This window comes from Misgurnus anguillicaudatus, chromosome 19 (genome assembly GCF_027580225.2).
Source record: "Misgurnus anguillicaudatus chromosome 19, ASM2758022v2, whole genome shotgun sequence".
NCBI lineage: Eukaryota > Metazoa > Chordata > Actinopteri > Cypriniformes > Cobitidae > Misgurnus > Misgurnus anguillicaudatus.
The window spans coordinates 33800175-33812108 of record NC_073355.2 but is presented as its reverse complement, the minus strand read 5'-3'; positions in this window follow the sequence as shown (position 1 = coordinate 33812108).

Below are 11934 nucleotides of genomic sequence, written 5' to 3'. Positions count from 1 at the left end.
CCAAACCCAGGTGAAAAAGTAGTACACTTCCATAGTGCACTTAAAGTGCTTTATTTTCGCACACTAATTTTGAACTTAATATACTAAAAATTCATCTTTAGTACTTCTTAAAATGTTTTTAAGATCATCTAAGTGTACTTTACTGTGCTATTTTGAGACCCCATAAATATGAACTAAAATGTGCTAAACATGTATTTAAAAAATGTATTTACTTAGCACTTGTAGTAAACTTGAACCCATCTTTGTATGAAATTTGAGTTCAAGTTTAATACAAGGGTTAACTAAATACATTTTTTAATAAAGAGATAGTATGTTTAAAGTGCATTTTAGTTCATATTCATGATGTCTCAAAATAGCACAGTGAAGTACACTTAGATAATTTTACAACATCTAAAGAAGTACAAAAGATGATTTTTCAGTATATTAAGTACAAAATTAGTGTGCGAAAATAAAGCACTTTAAGTACACTATGAAAATGTAGTCTACATGTACAGTATAAAGAGCAATATAGCACTTTAAGTCCACTATGGATGTGTACTACTTTTTCACCTGGGAAGATCTATTGTATGGTTGCATTAACATTATTTATAACTATACTTTTTTCAAAGTATCTTACAGTATAAAGAGCAATATATATATATATATATATATATATATATATATATATATATATATATATATATATATATATATATATATATATATATTATTAGTAACAATACAGAATTTAAATACTAAATTACCAGTATAACTGCAGAAAAACGTATAAAGTTATTGAAAAAAATATGTTTTGTTTTTTAACATTAACTAAATATGAATGCACGCTGTGACCTCTGCATATTCACGAGAAGCACATTTTTCGCTGCTCATTTGTTCCCCTCTGGCAATTTAAACAAAAATAGTAACCAAACATTTTTTCAAATTAAAGGCATAAGTGAAACAAAGATGTTGCCAAAGCTTGCAAAGATTGTTCTTCTGAACAAAATGACGAATACACATGAATAAACTATAAATATCCGAAGTCAAAGAAACAGACGTATAATTTGCGGTCATATAGTAGACCCTTAATTTTTAGACAATTTCTGAATATGTTTTTTATTTTGATGTTAGTGTTCCTTTGTCATAACTTCTGCTTTGCTAAAGTGCACTGCACAGATTGTGTAGCCAAGTGGCTGACTTTTGTGAATCTAATATGCAAATGTGTACTATGGTGTATTATTTATTTACATTTTTGCCAGTCAGTGTTAAATATAAAATGGCTCTTTTTCATGTAGCTACAATGCACTTTTATTTTTAAAAGCACAGAAAATGTCTTCACATGGGCCTGTCATCTGCCTAAATGCTATGAAGACATGCAGCAATAGCTAAAGCAGACTTGAAAATTTATGAAAATGGATGCAACCGCATAAAAGCCAAGTATTAGTGTTTAGCCTGGGAGAGCAAAGCCTTCTGGGAGCTCACACATTGTCCAAAGCCAGCGTGAGCTGCAGCAGGAAACGGCCAAGCACAACATAGCGCAGACAGCTTCTAAAGATGAGACCTGGAAAAAAGCAGCAGGGAAGGAAGAGAAGGACTTTTCAGCCATCCGAAAATTTTTATCTGGCTGGCTTCGGTTTGTATGTGAGGATCTGCTGTGTCCTTCAAGTTATAGTATTATATATGGGGTATAGTTTTATACATGCCTTGATTATAAAATCCTTGAATGGAACATGACAGGCCTCTATCTACACTGTATTCCCAATAAAATAATGAAGCTACTGCACGTACCATTCATACTGCACCAGACTCATGTTTAGAAAAAGGACACGTTGGCATGAAACCCTTTCTGACCATCTTGTCATTAAGGCAACCAGCTCAGTCTTGCACGCTCAGAGACTTTGCGCTTAGATAGGTGGTTGTGTGTCCTGGCAAACAGGTGTTATGACCCACCCCACACTTTCATGGTGCAGAAGGCCTGTTCTCCAAAAATACCAGCCTCATTTTACTGATGCGTCCACAGCTGTTGCTCTTCAGGAAAGTGCTTATCCTCTTTATGGTTTGCAGTCATGCACACAAACATGCGCACACACACACACTATGATGAAGATTCTTTGAAACTGAATGATTGAAAGATTGGCAGGGTGCTGGGTTTACACTAAAACGCTGATAAATCACCGGATTTACGGATACAAGCTCACACATCAGGGTTTATTTTCATTAAAATATAGTCAACGTTTGCCACAGTAACTGTGCAATCTGTGTAATTTGGACCTCTTTTAATCTCAGCCAAGATCTTCAAAGCATTGCTTTTTTTGTTAATCCAAATGTGGTTTTTTAGGCAGAATTTGATTTATTGTCATTTGCAAACCTCAAACTACAATCTTTAGTGGATTAAAGTGTTTTTTTTGTAAATAACAAACAAAAAGCTAAATCCACTCATCCGTATACTGGAAGTGGCTCCAAGAAGACCAATTAAAGGACACAAACTTCTTTCTCAAAACATGCGTGCTGAAGACAACAATATAATATTTTTAAAAGCAATGTCTTGGAAAAAGTACATTGAACCGCAATGTTTTTGTCAGCTTGCCTCGAGTCAATTTGTACGTTATGATATGGTACCTAATTTAGCGTGCTTTTATGTTGCAGTCCATTGCGATCAAGCTTTGTTCATGTTGAGAAATGTGGGCATACTGTAATTGAGTCTCTGCATTTTAACAAGCAAATGCTTATGCAAAGTAAACTGTACTTTTTTGGCTTTAAAAATAAGTGGTTAAGTAAGGGTATAATGTATAGGCAGCAGGTTGTTATCGCAGAAATAAGCACCGACAGTGTGATCAGTCTAGCATGTTCAAATGTCACCAACAGACTATTTGGTTTAATCATTTGTAAATATAATATCATATATGTTATTAAAAGACATTTTTGAGTAATATAAAACTGTACCTGTCAAAATTATTTGGAGAATCTGGTTACTGTGTGTTATTAGTTTCAGGTGGTTGTTATGTAAGAAATAATTGACGACGAACCGTTGAATTATAAGAAAATAATGCACACCCAAGGTGGTAATGCAGCACGACGCGAAGTATGTGTGCATTATTTTCAAATAATTCATAGGACCGGAGTCATTTATTCCTTTTATACCATGGTAACCACAAACATTGCTCTGGTGCCTACTGTATTTTTAAGACATTTGACATTAGGCATGCAGTTTACAGAAAAATAATCAACACACATGGAACATTTCTCAGCCAATCAGAATACAGCATTCAACAGACCCGTGGTATAACTAGAAATAACATACCTTGGAATGACGCAACTGGCCAATCAGAATCAAGTATTTTAGAGTGTTTGCAATAAATACAAATAAACATTTTGCCATATGAAGTTGCAATCAAAAGTTTACAGACACATTGCAGAATCTGGAAAATTTTGAAAATAAAGGTTTGTTTTTTATCATTGTTTTTTATATATTATTTTATTATTTAGTCCTGCCCTGAACAAGTTATTTCACGTGAGAGATGTTTACAAAAAGTTCACAACACAGAATATTAACAGAATTTATAAATAAATAACCTAGTTCAAAAGTTTACATACCCCTGATTCTTAACTCTTTCACCGCCAGCATTTTTAAAAAAAAGTTGCCCGCCAGCGTTTTTCATGATTTTCAGCAAAGTTTAATGCCTTCCAGAAAATGTTCTTCTTTAAATATGTAAACATACAATATACCAAATGAAAGAACAGACCCTCTGCTTTCAAACAAAAAAAAAGTTTCATCCCACCTTTAGTGGTTCTTTTGTAATCAGCTTTTGAATATGGGTAGGTTTCTGCAAAAACACCACATTTTGAACAAAAAGCAGAGATAATTCCATTTTTGTGACGGACTTCATAGAGATCCCATTCAGAGCAATCTTTAAAACAGACACGGACATGCAGCAGCTTGCCATAGGGCAATACTTCCGGGTTTAAAAAGGTGCGGAAGGGTTAATAGCGGTATTGCGGAAAGACGGAAAATCTCGTCATTGGCGGGGAAGCGTTTTCTCTTAATTGACGAGATATCTCGTCAATGGCGGTGAAAGAGTTAATATTGCACAACGTTTGGACAATAAATAAACGTTTCTTTGTTTGTGATAGTTTTTCTTCCTAAGCCATTAAACATCACTGAATTTTTATTCATTCTATATCTTTTTACAGGACAGGCGCGATACACGTGTTTGCAAAAACATGCATCTACTAGATTATTGAGCCACTGTTTGAAAGGTAAAACAATCCAGAAAGGAAACATTTCCAGGCTTAGGAATGCCAGTTCACAAGAGACCGACAAGTAGGGATTCTATGAAAATAAAAAATTAACGAAGGCAAGAACCTTTGGAATAGATAATAAATATTTATACCACGAGTCTGTTAAATGCTTATTCTGATTGGTTGTTCCATGGATATGCATTATTTTTCAATAACCGCACACCTAACCTATAAAATGTCTTAAAAATAGGCACCAAAGCAATATTTTTGGTAACCGTGGTATACGCAGAATAATTTACTCAAGTCCGTTTGAATTATTCGAAAATAATGCACACCCGTGCATTCACGTCATGCCGCATTACCACCTTGCGTGTGCAATATTTTCTTATAATTCAACGTCAATTATTCCGTACTTAATCCCTTGTGTGTAAAATTTCGATCCAACATAACTATTTTCACTTTAAATATTATTTCACCATTTCATAAAAAACAATAAACTAAATACATTTTTCATAAAGAATGTTAGGGCTGTAACGATTAATCGTGTGTCCCATTAAAAATGCCTGCCTGAACTCAATTCTGAATCGCAAGGGTGCGATTCTGTGTTTCATGCACTGCTTGTCTGAGTGTACTACGGCATTTGGTCCGTAGGACGTCCGTAGTAATCTAAAATCATTATGAGTCGGAGTCGTCTATAACGTGCAGTAAAAAAATCAACACTCGTTAAATAAAAACATTTAAAATATTCTTTATTATCATGAAAATACCTGAAATCATTTGAAGAACAGCGATATAAATAGTCATGTGTAGACATTTCCTGGAATAGCGTTTGTAATGCTACTTCTTCTGTGGCACAAAAAGTGTTTCTGCACGAGAGCGCCCCCTGGCTTTTGGATGTGCCGGGATTTCACCGTAATTCATTAAAATTCATTTATAAAGAAAACACGCATTTGCACGACTAATCAATACAGCCCTAATGAATGTTAGTATTACGTATGTTAAAGAGTAGCTCAAGGGAGCATCTCTAATGAGCAACAAACAACAAAAAAAACGTAAGAATGGTCTTTTTACTTTTATGCCACACCTTCCTTGTCCTACTGATGATTTCTGTAGGGTTTGTGGTGAACATGAAAGTTTACAAAGCTACAGTAGCGGAAAGGCACAGCATTGAAATAGCAACTGGCATTTTAAGAACCTATAGTCTGCCTCTGGTCTTTGTAATCTATAGTTCTGTGGTCAGAGTCTAGTAGAGGTCAGTGTGTGATTATGGGTGGAGTTCCACTGGATGGAGAAATGAGGTTAGTTTTGTGTAGGGAACTTCTCTCTCGCTGGCTTTTTGTCTTTCACCTTTTATTTGCTTTCCCCTAGCTTATACCATACAATGACACAAAAAACAATAGTTGATGGAGTTTGCAGACGGCAGGCTGCTCCTCTAATGAGAATTACTGATGGACTGGGGAGTGGCAAGAGATTTATCCTGAATACAAATATGACTGTTATGTGGCTATAAATCCAGGTTAGGATGAAAGTTAGGTTATCCATTTTAAAGTGCACCTATTTCATTGCTAAAAAACAACGTTATTTTGTGTATTTGGTATGAAATGCATTGATTTTTTACAAAACTCATCGATTTGAAAAGCGCTGTCTCCCTGATTGGCCAGCTAATCTGTACATTCTGATTGGTCTGAATACCTCTGATGTCAGCCGGAAATGTGACGCTCCTTACCATGTTTGAAAGATTCAGTTGCTAACAGGAGTTAACTTACAGGCTGAGTCTGAAGCGGGAGGAATTATGATAATGTCGGTCTTGTCTACATCACCAATCCCAGGAAGTAAACTGTTGCCTACAATCCGTGTGTTTGTTGTAGCCCAAGCAAAAAAATGTATGTTGGAGACGATAACTCACATCATTGTTTACTTTTTGCATATCATTAACATGTACTAACACACACTTACACACCAAAGAAAATTTTATATCATGAATCAGACAATAGGTGCTCTTTAAGCACGTGTTTGAATGGAGGTTATGCTATAATAATAAAATAAACTTGCCTTTTTTATTTATTATTCATGCAAACACCGGTAATGCTTCTTGATTTACTCAAATCGTGCACAGCGTTGATATGTCCTTTAAAGGAACAGTATGTAGGATTGTGGCCAAAACTGGTATTGAAATCACAATACTTGTGGCTTAAACTGGTACTGCAATATCACAACTGGTGGCCAATAAACAAAATGACAACATAAACATCATTTGAGGGCTGCAACTCCACTTTTTAAATGACAATATCCTGGCCAGACCACTGTTGTCAGTGATATAAGTATTTGAAATGAAAATGATTTCTTAATGCCTAGTGACATATCAGGGCCATTTTATGATTAATTGATATAAATTTCTTACATACTGTTCCTTTAACTTTTCTTATCAATCAAATGTACTGAAGTAAGTACCTGGGGCCTCATTTATAAAGCTTGCGTACGCACGCAAATGTTGTGATCTATAAAAAACAAACTTGACAGGAGAATGGGCTTGCAGGGTGCGGGATCATAGGATGATTCATGTACGCACACTTGCAGGTGAGCTGTGATTTATAAATGGAACATTGCTTTGTTTTATAAGTCTTAATATTTTTTGGCGTATAACATTTTCGGCTTTTGTGCGTACGTAGACTTTTAGTAAGGATTTATAAACGAGACCCCAGGTCACATGGACAAGACTACGTGACCCAGTGTGTGAAATTTTTTATTTTTTTTGTGCACTCTAAAAATGGCTGGGTTATTTTTGGCCCATAATGGGTAAATATTGGACAGAACACACCGATGGGTTAAAATTGACTCAATGCTGGCTTATTATACCCCATAGTTGCATTATAACAACCCAACATTGGGTCATTTTTAACCCAGCATGTGTTCTGTCCGATATTTACCCATTATGGGTCAAAAATAACCCAGTGAGTTATTGTTTTCTACATAAAATCATAATGTGATGAACTTTCTGTAAAAATATAACTTTGATATGTTAAATATTGACTTGAGTAAGGTCACGTCAAAGATTGAAATTAAAGTAAAATCAGTTTTGAAATCCAACTTTGATGCTCCTACACGAAACAGTGGGTGGGCTCTTTTGACTTGGGCCAAGCAATCAAGCAAGCCACCACCTAGCAACACAACAGCATCCATCCAAAACAGCATAGCAACCACATAACAATGTTCTAGAAACCACCCTATAGCAACTAATAACCCATAATTTTAGCCCATTAAATGCATAGCAACACTCATTTAATGTACTTATGTGTGTTAACAGTCATTACTTCAACCTAAACATTCAACCATTACATCGACACTCTTAAAAAAAGAAGGTACAAAAGTTGTCACTGGGGCGGTACCTTTTCAAAAAGTACACTAAAAGGTACCTCAAAGGTACAACAAGGTACTAAAATAGTACATTTTAAAATATTTTTAAAAGGTAACTTCTATCCCTTTTTTCTGAGGGTGAACCATTGATTCCTGAGAATCAAAGCTATGAGCCTGAGGTTGCCAGCACCATGCTTTTCCAGTTGAGCTACAAAAAAAAAACGTTCAGCTTTAATGATGGGCAAGACTTCATATTGAGTGTTGGCACGGTAAACATGATTAGTAGAAAGTAAAACACCAAAACAACTAATAACTACATAATCTTGCACAAGACTTATGGGGATTCTCTGGACAACAGCTGCTTTCATCTCCCTTCATAAAAGTCCCTAATTGGGATACTGTAGCTGTCCTCACTGAATGCCTAAACCAAAAGGTGCCTCTTTTTAAAAGCATGGCTTTATGAACGGAAGCCAGACATTTGAAGAGCTGTTAAAAGACACGCTCACACATACTTCACAACACACAGTTTACACACATCTGCAGGGCAGGAACCACCACACCAGGTAATGAAGTTTTAATGAAACCCACCTCACCTGAGGCCGCTCATCTTTTACCTTTCACCTATTCGTAAAACTTAATGGCCGTGTCCTGTCATTCATAACAGAGATTGACTTATATTGATAAGGTTTGAAGTTATGTGTGGTTATGAATGTAGTACATGTCATTATGGTGATATGATACCTATTGCAAACATGTACATAGTTTTACTTTATTACTAGTATTTTTAAACCTTAAATAATCAGTCATGGAAATACAACAAGGTGTATTTGTTAACATTTGTTTATGCACAATGAACTAAAATAAACAATTGTTTTGGTTTAACTTTATCAAAGATTAACTGAAAAACTATTTTGCTCATTGTTAGTTTATATTAGCTACAGCATTTATTAATATTAACAGTACAACTTTATTCTAAAGTGTTTCCAAATAACTTTAAAATGTGCAAGCCGCTAAACAACACCTTTGTTAAAAATTAGATAATGCTACCAACCGAATGCTCTTGCAACTTATTATACGTTCATCAAATATTTTTGCTTCAAAATCACTTATTCCCAGCCAAAGGTCATTCAGAAATACCGGTTTGGTTGCAAAATCCTCTAAGAGTCTACTAAAAAATTTTATTTACAAGAAAACATGTCAGACACACTGCATCTGAGCTCTTCAGTTTTCATTACAAGAATGAATCCCCTTTATTCAGGGGTCTTTATTTTTACGTAATTGGTAATTATTGTGCACATGTTATTCAATTGAGCCAAAGTATATGCACATCCTAACACTAAACCTACTTAGAACAACACACAACTACACAGTAAGTACAATGTATTAAATATCCTTGTCTTATGTGTATGCAGTAGTTAAAGATGCCTTATATAAAGTGGGACCCATATGGCTTCCAAAATGTTAAAGGGGTCATAGCGTGAAACTCTGACTTTATCCATGTTTAAGTGCTATAATTGGGTCCCCAATGCTTCTATCAACCTAGAAAATGTGAAAAAGATCAACCTAGTAACTTTGTTTTGGTAAGCCATTCTTTGCAAGCATGTGAAAAATTAGGTCGTTCAGATTTTGCCTGTTTTGTGAGGTAGGTAAAAGGCCAATTACACACACAAAAAAAACTTGTGAACATCGGTTGCACATGAAATTAAAATGAATTAAAATTAATTTAATTTTAAGAAAACTTGATTCAATCATGTTGAACTTATGTACATAATTAAATTATGTAGATCCAACAACTTAAATTTTTTTTTAAGAAAATTGAATTCAATCATGTGCAACCAGATTTTTTTAGTGTACAATAATACCGCCCCTTAATCTGCACTATCCAACCACGGCACTCCCATTTAGTGCAGAGAGAAAGAGAGAGAGAAAAAATAATAAACAGCACAACTGAGTTTCAATTGCAACAAACCACCATCATTGCGATCAGTGTTTGCCTTTCATCTGCTCATTTTACACCCCAAAACGGCAGATTTTTGCTCAGACCTACAAAATGGGAATTTTAACATGCTATAATAAATTATCTGTTGAGTATTTTGAGCTTAAACTTCACATAAGCACATGGGGACACCAAAGATTTATTTTACATCTTAAAAAAATATGACCCCTTTAATTTCTTTATATGGTTTATATTTTTTTACATTAATCTGACCAATGATGGGCCACTGGTTCTTTTTACAATGGAAAAACTATAGTTAATCTGTAGATTATATGGTAAAATGGTCATAAAGAAATATGGAACATGAAATATTTTTGTGAGTTTAAAACACAGTAAATAATGTTTAAAATGGACACACAGTCAGACTCAAATGTAAATACTGTACATTTATCTCTGGTCTACTAATCTAATTATGAGACATTAGAGCAAAGTATCAAAGAAACTGGCTTTATAAACATTGATTTCCTTACTCAAGATAACCTTACTCATTCAACATTAAACATATCATTTTCACAGAATGTTCTTTACATTACGTAGGATGATTCTATGTAGAGACAGTAAATCACAAAAAATACTTTAGCTGGGTTTTTACAGACTGGGTCACATACAGTACTATATATTATTATTGTCGACATCTGTATGTAATTGTATTGACTTTATAGGTAAACCTGTGATTTAAATAAATAATTTTGATACTTTAAATATATCTATGATGATTTGCAGAATTGGCAGCAGCCACGACACACAATATGCACACACATAAAGCTGTTGTCACCATCTTAAAAATCTACATGATTAGATGCCAGCACAGCAAAACTCACCAGGTCAGGTGGTACTCATATAAACACCAGCAGTGTCCATTTAACACAGGTAATTTTGCTGTGTGATAAATTTGTTTTATATTTCTTTATTTAAAACATATATGGTTAAGCACATCACTATCCCTTTCTCCGCTTGTAGCAGCTTGTAGACAGATGTTTCGTTTGGCTGTGCTCGCCCAAGGCACTCCACAAAAAATTTAAAAGCAGGTACCATATTGCTACCTTGTTATGCTGGGGCCTTGCAGTCTGCGGGGGCATTTACAGTAATATTAAATGGCATTAGGAGTTGTCCTATATTACTGCCCTATAAGATTTACATTTCCTTTCCTCTATAAAACTCGAGACAGGTCTTTGATACCAAACACCTCCCCATGAAATCAAAACTGATGTTTTTTAGCTTTCAGTATAAATATGTTAGCGTTAAGAATATATAGACGGTTTCAGGAGTAACAACATAAACAAGCGGCTTTCGTGGTCATCAAATAACTTCAATTAAACTCCAGTAAGAATAAATTACAAAAAAGTCCTTTAAACGTAGTTTTATTTGTATAAATAGATTACATAGGAAACCAAAAAATTTGTTATTTTCGACGAGGTATTTGTTCAAGAGTTCAGTTTAGCAACTAGTCGTACCTTAAAAAAACTGAAACTGGAAGTAAAGTTCGGACCAGACGTGTATTGCGTCACCGCACGTGCGTCCGATGAAACGGTCTATAAACTATTGTTCCAAAACACTGACAAAATTCCCTTTAAGAAGACACAAGCGTCCAAACGTACAGTCTCTCACTCACTCTCTCATAACGATCAATAATTTTATGACATCATTCTGCACTTCGAGTTCTTATCAGATTCCAGGTAAACTAAACACTATTAACTATTTTAAAAGGGGGTGGAGCCACTCAATACTTTATGTCCCGCCCTAACTTCCTGTTTCAGGGGTAATTACGTCAATGCAAGCGGCGCATTACACATAATTGGGTCTTTAATACTCTCATATCAAGTCAATATCTAATAGATGTCTTCGAATGCAAAATTGCTTGGCTCTAGAAACAACATCCAGATGTTAGGGTGGCAAATGGGCCATGAAGGGATAAATACTGCCCTACATGATATCATTCGATCTCTTTTCATTTATTAGCTATTTAAATTGTAACACTCATTGTGGGACCTTCTCGTATATTAAAAGCAGATGATGTTTTTTTGTTAATGCTTTTGTTAACATTTTTTTATCTCCTAAGGAAGTTGAATCCCCAAAACTTTTTACATAAAGGTCAGGTAACAAACAGTTAAAAGTGCATATGTCCGCATACGTGTTCACGCTGTGTCGTTTAGTTTGTGCTTGTTTATTGGCCCTGTGAAGTGCGTTTTGGTTGTTTGCATGTACACGTGTATGCCAGTGCCAAACAGTAGCTTCTGGGCGTGAGGCACACTTCACAAGGCCCTGTTAGAAGTTAAAGACCTATGAGAATGTGTTAGTTGGCGCCTGTGCTACCAAGACACTTCTGCAGCTCAGCAGGCGAGCAGTCGCATGCATTACACACACAC